Genomic DNA, 15,677 nt, shown 5'->3' on the forward strand with positions numbered 1-15,677 from the left:
AAAACCAGACATTCTTAAGTCCTGTTCATTTTCCCACTGTGTTGTTTATTAATGGGTACTGGGAAGTTCTCTTGAGAGGAACGTCTCAAGGAATTAGATGAAGAAAGGAACCGTGATAATGAAAAAACAAAAATATATGCATATATTATGCGTTTGAATGAGAATTATATCGAGAATATCTTGCATTTTTAGAAGCAGATCTCATTGTATAATATTAAAATTTAATTCAGTGATCAATAACACTAACATACAAATTAGAGATTCCATTTCCGGGATATTCACTTCAAATTCTTTAAAAAAAAGCACTTGTCTACTCATTTTCATTTTGAAAGATTAGTCACAATTTAAAATTGAATTCAATTTCGATTCGGATATCAAAGTCGTGGGCATATACAGATTCCTAAAAAACTTTATCGTATCATCAACCATATATGATCCTTTTATTCATAATTATGAGGAACATATTAAACCAATTGAGAAGTCCCCGATCTGATGCACAGATGGCGGTGCTAGTATTAAATCCATATGATTTTTAGTATATACCAACCTTCGAACGATACGTGTCAAAATTTGACAGCAGTCTGACCATTAGTTTGTAAGATATTGCGTTGTGAGTGTAGCTACTTTTGTTATTTGAAAAAATATGGAAAAAAAGAATTTCGTGTGCTGATAAAATATTGCTTTTTGAAGGGAGAAAATACCGTTGAAGCAAAATCTTCGCTTGATGATGAGTTTCCGGGGTCTGCACCAGGAAAATCAACCATCATTGTTTGGTATGCTAAGTTTGAACGTGGTGAAATGAGCACCGAAGACGGCGAACGCAGTGGATGCCCAAAAGAGGCTGTGTGCAAAATTGGTACCGCGCGAGCTCACAATCGATCAAAAGCAACAACGTATTAATGATTCTGAGCAGTGTTTGAAGCTGTTTTAGTGCAAGAAACCTGACTTTTTGCGTCAATTTGTGACAATGGATGAAACTGGGCTCCATCATTTCACTTCGGAGTCCAATCGAATGTCAGCTGAGTGGACTGCACACGATGAACCGAATCCAAAGCGAGGAAAAACGAAACAGTCAGCTGGCAAGGTTATGGCATCAGTATTCTGGGATGCGCGAGGCATCATATTCATTTATTACCTCCAAGAAGACCAGACCATCAACATCGATTATTATATAACGTTAGTGAATCTTTCAAAGGATTAAATCGTTGACAAACGGCCCCATTTAAAAAAAAAGGTGCTGTTCCATCAAGAGAATGCGCCGTGTCACAAATCAATGAAAACAATGGCAAAATTGCATGAATTGCTTCTGCATCCACCGTATTCGCCAGAACTGGCACCCAGCGACTTTTTTCTGTTTTCAGACCTCAAAAGAATGCTCGATGGAAAGAAATTTAGCGCCAATGAAAAAGTAATCAACGAAACTGAGACCTATTTTGAAGCGAAAGACAAATCGTACTACAAAAATGGTATCGAAAAGTTGGAAGTTCGCTATAATCGCTGTATCGCCCTCGAAGGCAACTATGTTGAATAATAAAATCGAAATTTGTCAAAAAAATGTGTTTAACTATGGTAGACCGTGGACTTTTCAATTGGTCTGGTACCTAATATTAAAGCAAAAAGAAAAATGCTTCAGTTTCTAACTGGTATGTTGTCAATTAACCAGTTTTTGGTAAAATCTATATCGAAAGGTCTCCCATCTGGATCTTATGTGCAATTTCAGATTACAGATCTAAGATTTGCCCACTAGCGTTGGTAAGAAATGTTGCTGACGATCTATAATGGCATCAATGAGATTAAAATATCTAACATATTCTCAGGTATTTTAGAAAAGAAGTAAATAGGTACCTCAAGACTGAACTGTGCATTTAAGTGTTCTGTAGGTTATAAAAAGCCTTCTGTGTGTAATATGAGATGGCAGCAAGATTGAATATTTTTCAAATAAGGTTACAGCATCAATGTTACTATAAGATATAACTGCAAAATATCTTTTTCTGTGACTTTTTGTGTCTGGAATCATCACAGTTCTATCTGAAGTGTATTTGTAATTAGTTTGTCGAATCTCATCATTTTTGACCCTTCTCGGCCCAAAATTTGTAAAATTCAGACATGGTAACGAAATTATATAGCCTTCAGTTTGAGAAACGTGCGCTCGAAAATTTCTTGCGACAAAAAGTGTTGATCCAAGTTTCATCTCAACGGCATATCATTTCCTCTAAAATTCCCATCGTATCCGTCAATTCCAATTTAAAACAGCTTAAGGACTTAGGCAGCTCACAGCATTCAACTAGAGAAAAACCCGATTTCCTAAGAAAGATTACGTATCGTTTGAAAATATATAGTACGAACCGCAATCTAGAATGCATAATGTCTCTTTTCCAAGAAAAGTAGTTGGATTACCTTTCAATTTATTGCATAGTTTAATATGGCTTTTTCACCGTGACAATTTAGCCTTTATCTCGATGCATCATAAATCACTTTGAAGGATATTATTAATTTTCCATCAAACTATCACTAAACACTCCTGTTGTATAGGACTCTGGAGTGGTTTTGTCCGATAGCTGGGTGATATCAGTTTAGAAGCCAATTTTGAAGCCAACTGAACTCAACAGAACAGAAACTATATTTCACTGAATTGAAAAATATCCTAGAAACATAATGTTTTAGATTTTAATCAACTGCTCATTAGTCCCAAATAAAAAAAATTGATCAATTTCAAGTCTTAAATTTTTGAGGAAGATGAAATCATCAAGAAATGGTCTTTATATCATGAAAACCTTGAAAATATGGCAAATTAAATATAAACGAGATCGATGGTAGTAATATTCTTGTGACTTTCCAACTCCTCCCATTTTTAGTGAGAAAGTTTCCATAGCGACTCTCGTATCCATGGCGATAAAACATGCAAGTCGGAAAATCGAACAAATTATTGGTTTTTCAACGATGTAATTCTGACATTTCTCCAATTCTAGATAGCTCAAGTAAAAAGTTTTCTCAAATAGTCAATTGTAGATCGCATCATTAACGTAAAGGATGTTTTTTTAGAGCTATAGAACTTTAAATTGCAATAAAACAACGATGGATCATTCGATTGACATGAATTTTATTTATCCGCAAGATAATCTTGTGGCATTACATTTTGAATATGATTTCTGGCATATGACCGCCACGGCTGGCTCGGATGTAGTCCAATCTGGACGTCCAATTTTCGAGGACTTTTTCCAACATTTGTAGCCGTATATCGCCAATAACACGGCGAATGTTGTCTTCCAAATGGTCAAGGGTTTGTGGCTTATCCGCATAGACCAATGACTGTACTTAGCCCCACAGAAAGTAGTCTAGCGGTGTTAAATCACAAGATCTTGGGGGCCAATTCACAGGTCCAAAACGTGAAATTAGGCGGTCACCAAACGTGTATTTCAATAAATCGATTGTGGCACGAGCTGTGTGACATGTTGCGCCGTCTTGTTGGAACCACAGCTCCTGGACATCATGGTTGTTCAATTCAGGAATGAAAAAGTTAGTAATCATGGCTCTATACCGATCACCATTGAGTGTAACCTTCTGGCCATCATCGTTTTTGAAGAAGTACGGACCAATGATTCCACCAGCCCATAAAGCGCACCAAACAGTCAGTTTTTCTGGATGTAACGGTGTTTCGACATACACTTGAGGATTAGCTTCACTTCAGATGCGGCAGTTTTGTTTGTGTACGTAGCCATTCAACCAGAAGTGCGCTTCATCGCTAAACAAAATAAAATGGACGTAGTACGCTATACGTATTCCGCACAGAACCAATATTTTCGAAATAAAATTGCACTATTTGCAAGCGGTGTTCAGGCGTGAGTCTATTCGAGAGGAATTGCCAAACCAACCTGAGAATAAATCACTTGACAGCTGTTGAATCGGTCGCCATCTCGAACAGTAATGCAAACTTAAAGTTATATACCTCGAAAAACATACCTACCCGTTATTTGTCGTTCAATCATTTCAAAAAAAAAAAAAAATCAAGAAGAAGAGAGATAAATTTGGAAATATTTCCTAGGAAGAAATTCAAAATAAGATTACCGAACTGGGGACACAAAAACAAGAATGTCTGAGTGGAATCAAGTTTCGAAACTCCTGCTTTATAGAAAATACACTTAAGATCAAGAAAAAATTCGAACTATTAGAAAATTACGCTTTTGATATGAAAATGAAAAACAGATAATATTGTAAAGAATCCAGTTTGAAATTTTATGGAACACCAATGCACAGATGCTTCAAGAAAAGTTAATGAGAATAAGATAAAATGATCGATCCTTTTTAAGGCCATATTTCCAAATCTGCTCGTATGTCTAGGAATTCAAAACAGTTAAAGCTGCAAACTTTACGAGAAAAAAGAAAATCAATACGTCATGAGTAACTTCTCCTGGACATTTTCGAAATATATATGTATATCGAGTTATGTCACATTTCAATCCAATGAGAATATCCCTGAAACTTTTCAGGAAAAAAACGAAATATCTCACGAAACGAATTGTCGAACACCTAGTCCCAAACTTTCTTCACTGAAATAAATTTATACAGAGAGAAAGAAGAGAATACCATATCGAATTTCAGACAAAAGTTTCTTGATTCCCAAGGAAAGCTCTGAAAGATACCTATATGCAGAACACACTAATATTTTTCCATTCATTTTGAGAATTCTGTCTTATTCAGTAAATGAAATCAAGCCAATTCTTTTTTTTTTAAACCACCTTCTCAGATATAACATCATCCAATCAAAAGTTGAGGTTAAGGAAGTTATAAATGAGTTAATTGCCAATTATACTCTATCATATTGAGATTCAGTATTAAGGTGGCAGACTACCAAATAGTATCAGATCAAAGGGAACGATTGCGTCTAACTTCATTTGATCTCTTGGATTCTACGGTGTTTGACCTTGATAATTGATGACCATGAAATTGAAATGTACCAAAATGTTAGGATTTAGAGGAGACGATATTAGTATCTTGAATTCAGGGTCTGGATTCGGTAGACATCAAGCAAGATGGCAGGATTTACACTCATTTGGAAATAGAATGTATCCTGAAAAATTTAACTCTTCGTGTTGATTGTCATGGAAATCAATTTGTAACGGGTGTTTTTTTTTCGAGGTATATAACTTTAAGTTGGCATTACTGTTCAAGATGGCAACCGATTTAACAGCTGTCAGGTGATTTATTCTCAGTTTGGTTTGGCAATTCATCATGAATAGACTCTCGCCTGACCAACGCTTGCAAATAGTGCAATCTCATTTCGAAAATAATGGTTCTGTGCGGAATACGTATCGCGCACTACGTCCATTTAATTTTGTTTAGCGATGAAGCGCACTTCTGGTTGGATGGCTACGTCAACAAACAAAACTGTCGCATTTGGAGTGAAGTTTATCCTCAATTGTATGTCGAAACACCGTTACATCCTGAAAAACTGACTGTTTGGTGCGCTTTCATGTTTTGGACCTGTGAATTGGCCTCCAAGATCTTGTGATTTATCACCGCTAGACTACTTTCTGTGGGGCTATGTAAAGTCATTGGTCTATGCGGATAAGCCACAAACCCTTGACCATTTGGAAGACAACATTCGCCCTGTTATTGCCAATATACGGCCACAAATGTTGAAAAAAGTCATCGAAAATTGGACGTCCAGATTGGACTACATCCGAACCAGCCGTGGCGGTCATATGCCAGATATCATATTCAAAATGTAATGCCACAAGATTATCTTGCCGATAAATAAAATTCATGTCAATCGAATAATCCATCGTTGTTTTATTGCAATTTAAAGTTCTATAGCTCTAAAAAAAACACCCTTTATAGTGTGAGCTATAACACCACCTGGAGAAGGTTTTTTTACATGTTGAATTTCCCGACGACTCAAGATGAAAAGAGTCGTTTTTCCGACGGAAAACTCCACTAATTCCAATCCCAAAACTTTTCCCATCGAAGCAAGAGTTAAAGTATTGAGTGTTTCGTGTTGAAATGATGGTAAATCTCTACCTCCCCCAATGAATTTGCATCTATTTAGCATTTGTTGAGGATAACGTGTTAAACTGATTACTGGAAGGTTTCTCCAAGAGATAACTCCGGTAAATATACACTTTGTCGAATAGGAATATTCGGAAAGCAACAATTACAATGCTATAAGTTGTTCGTAACAATTTCCAAGAAGTCCAAGTTTTAATCTGTGTAGTCGGCAACTTTGATTTTAATCTGGAAATCCAATTTCAACGCTTGTACATTGTTGGGTAACCGTAGTAGGCGTTGATTCTCTTCCATAGAAATGAATTTTTTGGTATCAGGAGCTTTTAAAGCTCGTTCTTTGATATATCATTTAGGAGATCACAGAACTTTTGTATATTATTATTATTGTTATATTATTAGGCCAATTGGAAAGTCTCGATCTGAAGCACAGACAGCAGTGCTAGTATTAAATCCATATGATTTATAGTTAGTACCAACCTACAAACGATACGTGTCAATATTTGACAGCAGTCCGACCATTAGTTTGTGAGATATTGCGTTGTGAGTGTAGCTACTTTTGTTATTTGAATAAAGATGGAAAAAAAAAAATTTCGTGTGCTGATAAAATATAGCTTTTTGAAGGGGAAAATACAGTTGAAGCAAAATCTTGGCTTGATGAAGTGTTTCCGGGGTCTGCACCAGGATAATCAACCATCATTGATTGGTGTTCTAAGTTTGAACGTGGTGAAATGAGCACCGAAGACGGCGAACACAGTGGACGCCCAAAAGAGGCTGTCACCGACGAAAAAATTAAAAAAGTTCACAAAATAATTTTGAATGACCTTAAAGTGAAGTTGATCGAGATAGCAGACATTGTGAAGATATCATCTGAACGTGTACATCATATCATTCACGTATATTTGTACATGAAAAAGCTGTAAGCAAAATGGGTGCCGCGCAAGCTCACAATCCATCAAAAGCAACAACGTGTTAATGATTCTGAGCAGTGTTCGAAGCTGTTTAAGTGCAATAAACCTGAATTTTTGCGTCGATATGTGGCAATGAATGAGACATGGCTTTATCATTCCACTCCGGAGTCGAATTGACGTCCGTGCTGAGTGGACAGCACACGATGAACCGAATCCAAAGCGAGTTAAAACACAACAGTCAGCTGGCAAGGTTATGGTAGCAGTACTCTGGGATGCGTAAGGTATAATATTCATTAATTACGTCCAAAAGGGCCAGAACATCAACAGCGATTATTATATAGCGTTATTGGATCGTTTAAAGGATGAAATCGTTAAAAAAGAGTCCCATTCGAAGAAAAAAGGGTCCTGTTTCATCAAGACAATGCGCCGTGTCACAAATCATTGTAAATAATGGCAAAATTGCATGAATTGGGCTTCGAATAGCTTCTACATCCAAGGTATTCTCCAGATCTGGCCCCCAGCGACTTTTTCCTGTTCTCAGACCTCAAAAGAATGCTCGCTGGAAAGAAATTCAGCGCCAATAAAGAAGTAATCGCCGAAACTAAAGCCTATTTTGAAGCGAAATCTTACTACAAAAATGGTATCGAAAAGTTGGAAAAGTTATGTGAAATAATAAAATCGAATTTGACAAAAAAAATGTGTTTTACTATGATAGACCGGGTACTTTTCAATTGGCCTGTTATGTTGAAAAACGAAATACAAATGTGGTTTAAACAAGCAGTATGTGCGAAACCTATCTCCTACGCATTCCTAGATTCGCCGGTATCTAACCTAACAACGCCCCAATTATCAAGCAAAACCACATTTCCAATTGACACAAACCAGAAACCACAGAAACAGCTAGCTACTCATTAGGAAAGGTAACTGTTCGATTGTATGCGATAATATTTGTTCCGACAAACGCTCTGTCAATTTGATCATTGTTGTAAGGACATGTGTACACCCCTGTTTAGAGCAGTAAAGGTGAATCGAGTCACCTTTGAGGCCTCAATTTGAAGGCACCTCAGATTACGTCATTGTGCTAATTGATGAATGGCAACTGTCTGCCTTCCAATTAAATCGATTGGTGTTAAGGGAAAAAATTGTTGGGCTTCCGATGGACGTCCTTTGAGGACCCTCCTTTCATTTTTCTCGAGGCAAATTGAGATTGGATGCGATTTGAGACGATGCCATTATGGGAGAATGTGTTTTATTTTTATTTCGAATGGTTGTGCAGGGATGGAAGCTGTTTTGGATAAATCTGTTTTGGATATACAGGGTGCGACAATCGTCAGACGGGATTTTGGAGTGAAAACTTCTATGGACGCACTTTAGGTTATTTTAAGTTTTTGGAAAATTTATTAGTGACATATTTATGTATTTGAAAAGATAATTGGTAGTCCATTGTGCACAACGCAAACTGACGTCAGTTTGAGAGGTATTTTACTAACTGACAAAGAAACTGCAAGACCCAAAAGAAGATGTTTAAATTTATTATTTTTTTTTCGGTAAAACATAGATAGTATAGCAAGGAGTAAATGATTAAAATTTGGAGAAAAAGCGGAGGGTTTACAATTATCTTTTAATGAATTTTTTAATAATGTGTTTGTCCACCGCGATTATCTATACACTCCCCAACACGTCTCGGCATTGATGCAATAAGATGGTCTATTTTTTCTTAAGGGATACTATCCCAAGCTGCCTGTACTTCATGTCTCAGATCCGCCAAAGTCCGTGGGGGCTGGGGTAAATTTCTAAGCCTTCTATCCATGATGTCCCAAACATGCTGTATTGGCGAAAGATCGGGGGATCTGGGCGGCCATGGCAATAGATTCTCATGGGTCGCTTCGAAAAAGTTGAAACTAATTCTGGCAACATGAGGTCGGGCATTATCTTGCTGAAATATTGAATTCTTGAGCCGATTAAGGTAAAGAAGAACAAATGGCACCACTATTTCTTGAAGGTAACACAGAGCTGTCATGTTACATCGAATAAAGACTGAAAGTGACCTATTTGTATGTGCAATAGCTCCCCATACCATAACGCCTAGTATTCGGTGTACATGATGCTCAACATCAAACTGAGGTTCACGTCTTTCTTCCCGACGTCTTCTAATCCTTCTTAGACCATCATGTGCACCCAAGGAGAATCGAAATTCATCAGAAAAGACGACCTGATGCCATTCCACATTCCAATGTTGACGTTATCTGCACCACTGTAATCGTTGCCGGTGATGCTCAACCGTCAGTGGTAACACAAGATGGGGTCGATAATGCTGCAGTCCAAAACACCTTATCCGGCGTTAAACATTTAGGACAGTTACAGGATGGCCTTGTTCTCCTAACCACTCATCAGCCAAAGATCGAGATGTCGCAAATCGGTCTCTAATGGCCATAAGTCTTAGACGTCGATCTTGAACTTCATATGTGCCCCTTCAACGTCCGGTGCCTATTCTTCTTCGATTTTGGGCATTATCAAACCACGCTTGACAACATCTCATAAAATTAGTTGGATTTCTGTTCGCTCGTTTGGCGATTTCTCGAAATGACAACCCCGCCTCCTGTAGACCAATAATTCGACCTCTTTCAAATTCACTTAGCTGGCGATAAATTCCGCGTACACGTGCTCTAGGCTTTTTAATAACAACTAAACATCCACTTTGGATCTCCTCGAACAGCTGGTTTGTTGTAAGATTCAAAAAACTTGCAAAAAACTACTACAATATTTAGGTGATAAAAATGTTTACATGAAAAAAACCTTCACGATTTTTTTCTCCTAATTCAATCATCTACTCCTTGCTTTGATATCCATGCATAAGTCAGAATTTTTCCAAGTAGGTAATCTTTGGGGTCCATTGTGATTAGATTTGTTATGCGAAATATGAATTTCTGAAGTCCACTAGTACCTTCCACAATATAATTTCAAATTTCCATAAAAACAAATCCATTCCAAAACCCGTTCTGCTAAAATCTCGACACCGTCGATTCGAAATTACTGAGCATTATCATAACAGTTTTTTTCTATCAAACGAGGATATCTTGGGAAGGCATTCGAACGCCATCTCATCAAAGTCATAGCCCATCATATTATCGTTTGTCAAAACAACATCACCTGAATGTCTTGAAAGTTTTCACGTTATATTGGCCATAAAACCTTATATATTGTACCCCAGGGATAGGTCGATCAACAGCTTAATCAACTTATATTCGAGTTTATAGAAGAAGTCGAACACTTTTGCAAGTTGTAGAGATAAAAGTTCGGAAAATACCTAAAGGTTTTCACTCTGAAATCTCTCAGCTCTCGTTAATACATTCGTCCATTTTATTTACGTGTTAATGTAAGGGGAATTATTTCTTAATAGCTCCTATTAATACACCATTCAATGAACATTATACAGGGTAATTCACCGGGATGGCTCATAAGACATTTATGGAAAACTAATTATAATATCAAAGTAATATCAAAGCCACCTTCTTTTGTTTTCGAGTCATAAGCGAAAATTGGAAAAATGGCGATATCGGAAAAAAATTATATCTCCGCTAATACTGATGATGAAGGTTTGAAATTAAAACATTATACAGGCACTTTTTCACGTAGAATCCAGTGGCGTGCTCGTCTTTTTAATAGGTTTTTCAATTACGAAGCTATGACCCAAATTCATGTTTTTTTTAATAGGAACACTCAATTTCTGTACCATTTTTTGAAAGCTCAATTTTTCCTGATTTAAAAAATAGATATATAACATCGTATGGTTTGTATCAATATAAATAATAGAAAATGGTCAAAAACCTTTTTTCATCTAAGAGTCTCGATATTTCTATGGTTTCAACTGTTGATGAGCACAGAAAAATTAAGCTAATTAATTAAGATTTTTAAATCAGGAAGAAATAAAAATTACACAGAAATCTAGTGTTCCTATTTGAAAATACAAAATTTTGGGTCATAGCTCCTTAGTTAAAAACCCTGTCAAAAAGACGAGCACAGCACTGGATTCTACGTGAAAAAGTGCCTGTATAATGTTTTAATTTCAGAACTTTATCATCAGTATCAGCGGAGATATAAATCTTTTTCGATATCGCCATTTTTTTAATTTTCGCTTATAACTCGAAAACAAAGGAAGGTGGCCAAAAATTAATACTACCCTTGTTAGTTTCTCACAAAAAGAAACCGAGAATTGGATATCAGATTTTGTCTATCTCCTCTAGTTTGAAAGTTGTAGTGCTAAAATATCGTAATTTGTCCACCCTGTACAGCCTGAATTAAAATATCTATCATAATATCGAAGAAGTTCATGAAATAAATTGAAGATTATTTTTTGAATTAATTATGACGTTGAACGATAGCTATTAATGTTTTCAGTGACGAATTTCCTAATTTTGTGTGAAGCGTGAGATTACTCACATTTTCTGAAGTTGGTTCTCGATCCAAGGAGTATTTTCTGTTTAACAGGAAGTCTAAAAACTAATTCCATTTAGGTTTTCTTGATATTATGAGGCACCAGTTAAGCAATTTCATCATGAATTTTTTTCGAAGAAATGTTTCCAAATCTATTTCCTTCTTGCAGGCTCATTTTTCGAATGAATGAACGATACACTGACAAAAACGTTCTTGATTCGATTTACAATTGACTATTTGACAAATGTTCATTTCCCAAGCTATCTAGAATCAAAGTAATGTCAAAATTATCGCTGAAGAGCCAACTTGTTGCTATGAAACCAGCGTTGCTATGGAAACTTTCTCACTAAAAATGGGAGGAGTTAAAAAGTCACCTTAAAATTACTGAGAGAGAGCTTTTAAATCACATTTGCAATAATATTTTCAATGATTTCATAATTTCTCCATGAATACATTGAAAAACTACCACCGATCGTCTATCTCCTATTTCCAATAATAAGCGATGAATGGATGGATGAAGATACACAGCTGCCAGATTCAGGTAGCTATAGAATATCCAGTAATACCAATATTATCCTCTTACCCATTCTATCCAGACTACAGCGTTAAAGCCATCATTTTGTGTCTAATTGATAGCAATATAATGGCTGATATATGTTACATATATAAATGGATCTAATGATGATGACGACAATCAGTTTCGTATTCCAATAGATCGTATCTTCCATAGTGAAAAAGGGAGAAACTAGTGGTTCAGAATTTGAATGATGTTATTGAATTTGATACTGTATGCTCTGAATTTAATGAATTACACTAATTATATCAATATTCCCATGACTGATGGAGCTTAGAATGAAAGGGAAAGTATTGAGGAAAGCTCTGACGTCAGGAGCTTTCGAGCACTCGTCAATCATGAGCCAATTGCACCATTGGAGATCACAGAACTGTAATCAGGGTGTTTTTGAATTGGAATGAGTGATTTCTTGGATAATTTTCAGGTTGGAATGTCCTGTAAACATGTGTCAGAAAACGCTTTGCTTTCGAGGCACAGGGTGTCTCTTGTAGTCCTTTTTTTTTCTAATTATTATTGCAGTTTTCTGAAGTACCAAAACTAATAATTAATTTATTCATCGCAGCTTACTGGATTTTCATTATAATTCGGACTACTGAAAAATTTTCAGATATATTTAAAATAACGATATGGCTTAACTATTGAAAAAAATGTCATATATCTTTATATAAATTTTCGTTTTAACATAATTCTCAATTGCAGCATCGATGACATATCGTTGGTACGTATTTTCTTCGATTTTTGTCTGCATGGATGTAATATATCAAGTCATGTCAATTTAATATGATCGATAACCCCAAATGGCGATGTAGAACTATTCAATATTACAAACTATATCCTACCTAATGCATTCTGAAAAATGTTTTGGTTTCGATGAGATTTTCAATATAATTGCTGTTTGTGAAGCTGTATCCCCTGAAGAAGATATCAGAGATATGATTTTCAATGTGTTCTTACGTTGTTTGTCGATATGATTTAACATAAACACAGGGTAACATTTTTCAAGCAGGAAATTCAATTATTCCTGGTTAATCAACAATTATATACAGATTGAATTTGGCATTAAATAAACATTTTCACTTCAATTAATTCAAGTTTACTGGTAGTAGGTAATGCTAGGAAAACAGTTGTGAGGCTGTTGTGATTAATTGCTTTTATTGCTCTACCCTGTAGGAAATTATTTGTTATTGTAGCTCCAAATTCTAGGGAAATTTGAGATGAACGATATCAATAACTAGAAAAAACATGACAAAATCATCTTTCAAATAATTCTAATTGCCCATTTCCATTTAATGGCTATTTTCAGTGGAATATATCGATAAAATTGTATATTTCATTGCGATGTGTCCATTTATGTGTATGGGTATTTTATTAAGTATTTCATGGACCTATCAAAGAGCCATATAGTCAATGAAATAAATGCAATTTAATATGTGTTATGCGCTGTAAGCTTATAGGGTAAGATATAATTGCTTTGGATTTCACTTTATTTTTCCACCTACTGGGATATTACGGGTTTTTTTAACGTTCAATGATCTAGACTGCGACAAACAAAATAATAGAATGAGACTAATAAAGTCGATGTCTTAATTTATCATTTAATGCCATTTCAGATCGTTATACGCCATTTCAATCTATTTCGATCTATCATATCTGTCGACAAAACAACCGTCCATTAAAAATTCCATTTCCTTTCCAAGTTTTGATTTCTGTTGAGTGTTATTCAGCCAAACATAACTCTGAATTCCTAGAAAAACAGTTCGTATATAACATTTCTGCTATAAACTCGAACATACGTTCATTGAATTTGGCATGCAGATGAAGATATGAATAATGAATTGAATATATATCAAGGAATCTACATGTGTTTTTGGAAGTACCAAACTGACGTGTAGAAAGGGTTGTGTTCAATCATTTATAGAGAAAGAGATGGAAAATCTTATCACTCACGTGTAAAATATCATGAATTTGGTTGCATTGGAATGAGTTCACCTCATAAAATAACTCTAAAAGTCTAAAGAATATGAATAGTAAAGAGAGCAAAACTTTTCACCCTATAAGATTTAGTTATGGAAGATGTTCTACCTATACTATAATATACTAGGTATGCCATTTGAAATAGGGAAGTGGTAGTCTGTTTCCGGTATAACCGGAAGTTGTAGAGATCTGAAAATATTTTAGGGAGAAAGATCATTGTGTCAAACCCCAAGATGCCAATTTTCTTCTCAATATCTACTCTTGTTAGTTTCTCAGAAAAAAAAACCGAGACTGGGGTATCAGATTTTGTCTATCTCCTCTAGTTTAAAAGTTGTTAAATATCTAAATTTGCCTACCCTGTACACAATCTTTATATTTTCAAGTTATAACTGGGATAACTATCCCTACCTGCAAATAGTTATTTATAATACAAGTGCAGAAGGCATTGATATTCTTCCACGAGTTCAAAATTCAAAAACGAGCCACGAAGTGGCGAGTTTTGGAATGAACGAGTGGTAGAATGAGCCTTCTGTACGAGTATTATACATTATTTTCTCTAATTCATTGCATTTTCATTGAAATTAATGAAATATTTCCATAAATATCATTCAGTGATTTTTGCATTGAAAAATGTTGGTTGGCAGAACTGATTTCTTTAAGGCAAATTGATGAATTGACAGATAAAGCCGTGGCGGAAAGTTCGGAGTACCAACATATAATAATGAAATATAACCATGAAAACTGTGCGTTTCTGATATATTCTCGCACGATTTTGTTCTACAAGATGTGGAAGAATGAACGGAATAACCACAGAATTAGAGAAAGAAATATTTCCAAACCTCCATCTGAATCGAATCTAAAAACGCGGTTACCAAATCGATACAGGGACAAACCATTCCTGCAAACAACAAGAAAGTCAATCCCAAAAAACTGAATTATTTTAATGCAAATCATTAAACTTTACGTATCGGCAAAACTACCCTCAAAACGGATACTCAACTTTCTGAAACTCAATTAAACGAAGAAACGAGAACATTGACCACTGAACTCGATATTCTGGATAGATATTTTTGAAGCTGAAACCCCCAAGCGTAGAATATTGGTAAACGCTTATTGCATTTACCCCAGTTGTGCCTAATTGTTTGTGTTTTTATTTGATTACAAAAGTGAACCACAAGAAATTTCATCTGCAATGAGTTCCGAAAATACTAAAGGGTGTTTTTTTTTAGAGCTATAGAACTTTAAATTGCAATAAAACAACGATGGATTATTCGATTGACATGAATTTTATTTATCCGTAAGATAATCTTGTGGCATTACATTTTAAATATGATTTCTGGCATATGACCGCCACGGCTGGCTCGGATGTAGTCCAATCTGGACGTCCAATTTACGATGACTTTTTTCAACATTTGTGGCCGTATATCGGCAATACCACGGCGAATGTTGTCTTCCAAATGGTCAAGGGTTTGTGGCTTATCCGCATAGACCAATGACTTTACATAGCCCCACAGAAAGTAGTCTAGCGGTGTTGAATCACAAGATCTTGGAGGCCAATTCACAGGTCCAAAACGTGAAATTAGGCGGTCACCAAACGTGTATTTCATTAAATCGATTGTGGCACGAGCTGTGTGACATGTTGCGCCGTTTTGTTGAAACCACAGCTCCTGGACATCATGGTTTTCAATTCAGAAATGAAAAAGTAAGTAATCATGGCTCTATACCGATCACCATTGACTGTAACGTTCTGGCCATCATCGTTTTTGAAGAAGTACGGACCAATG

This window comes from Harmonia axyridis, chromosome 6, assembly GCF_914767665.1.
Source record: "Harmonia axyridis chromosome 6, icHarAxyr1.1, whole genome shotgun sequence".
Taxonomy (NCBI): domain Eukaryota; kingdom Metazoa; phylum Arthropoda; class Insecta; order Coleoptera; family Coccinellidae; genus Harmonia; species Harmonia axyridis.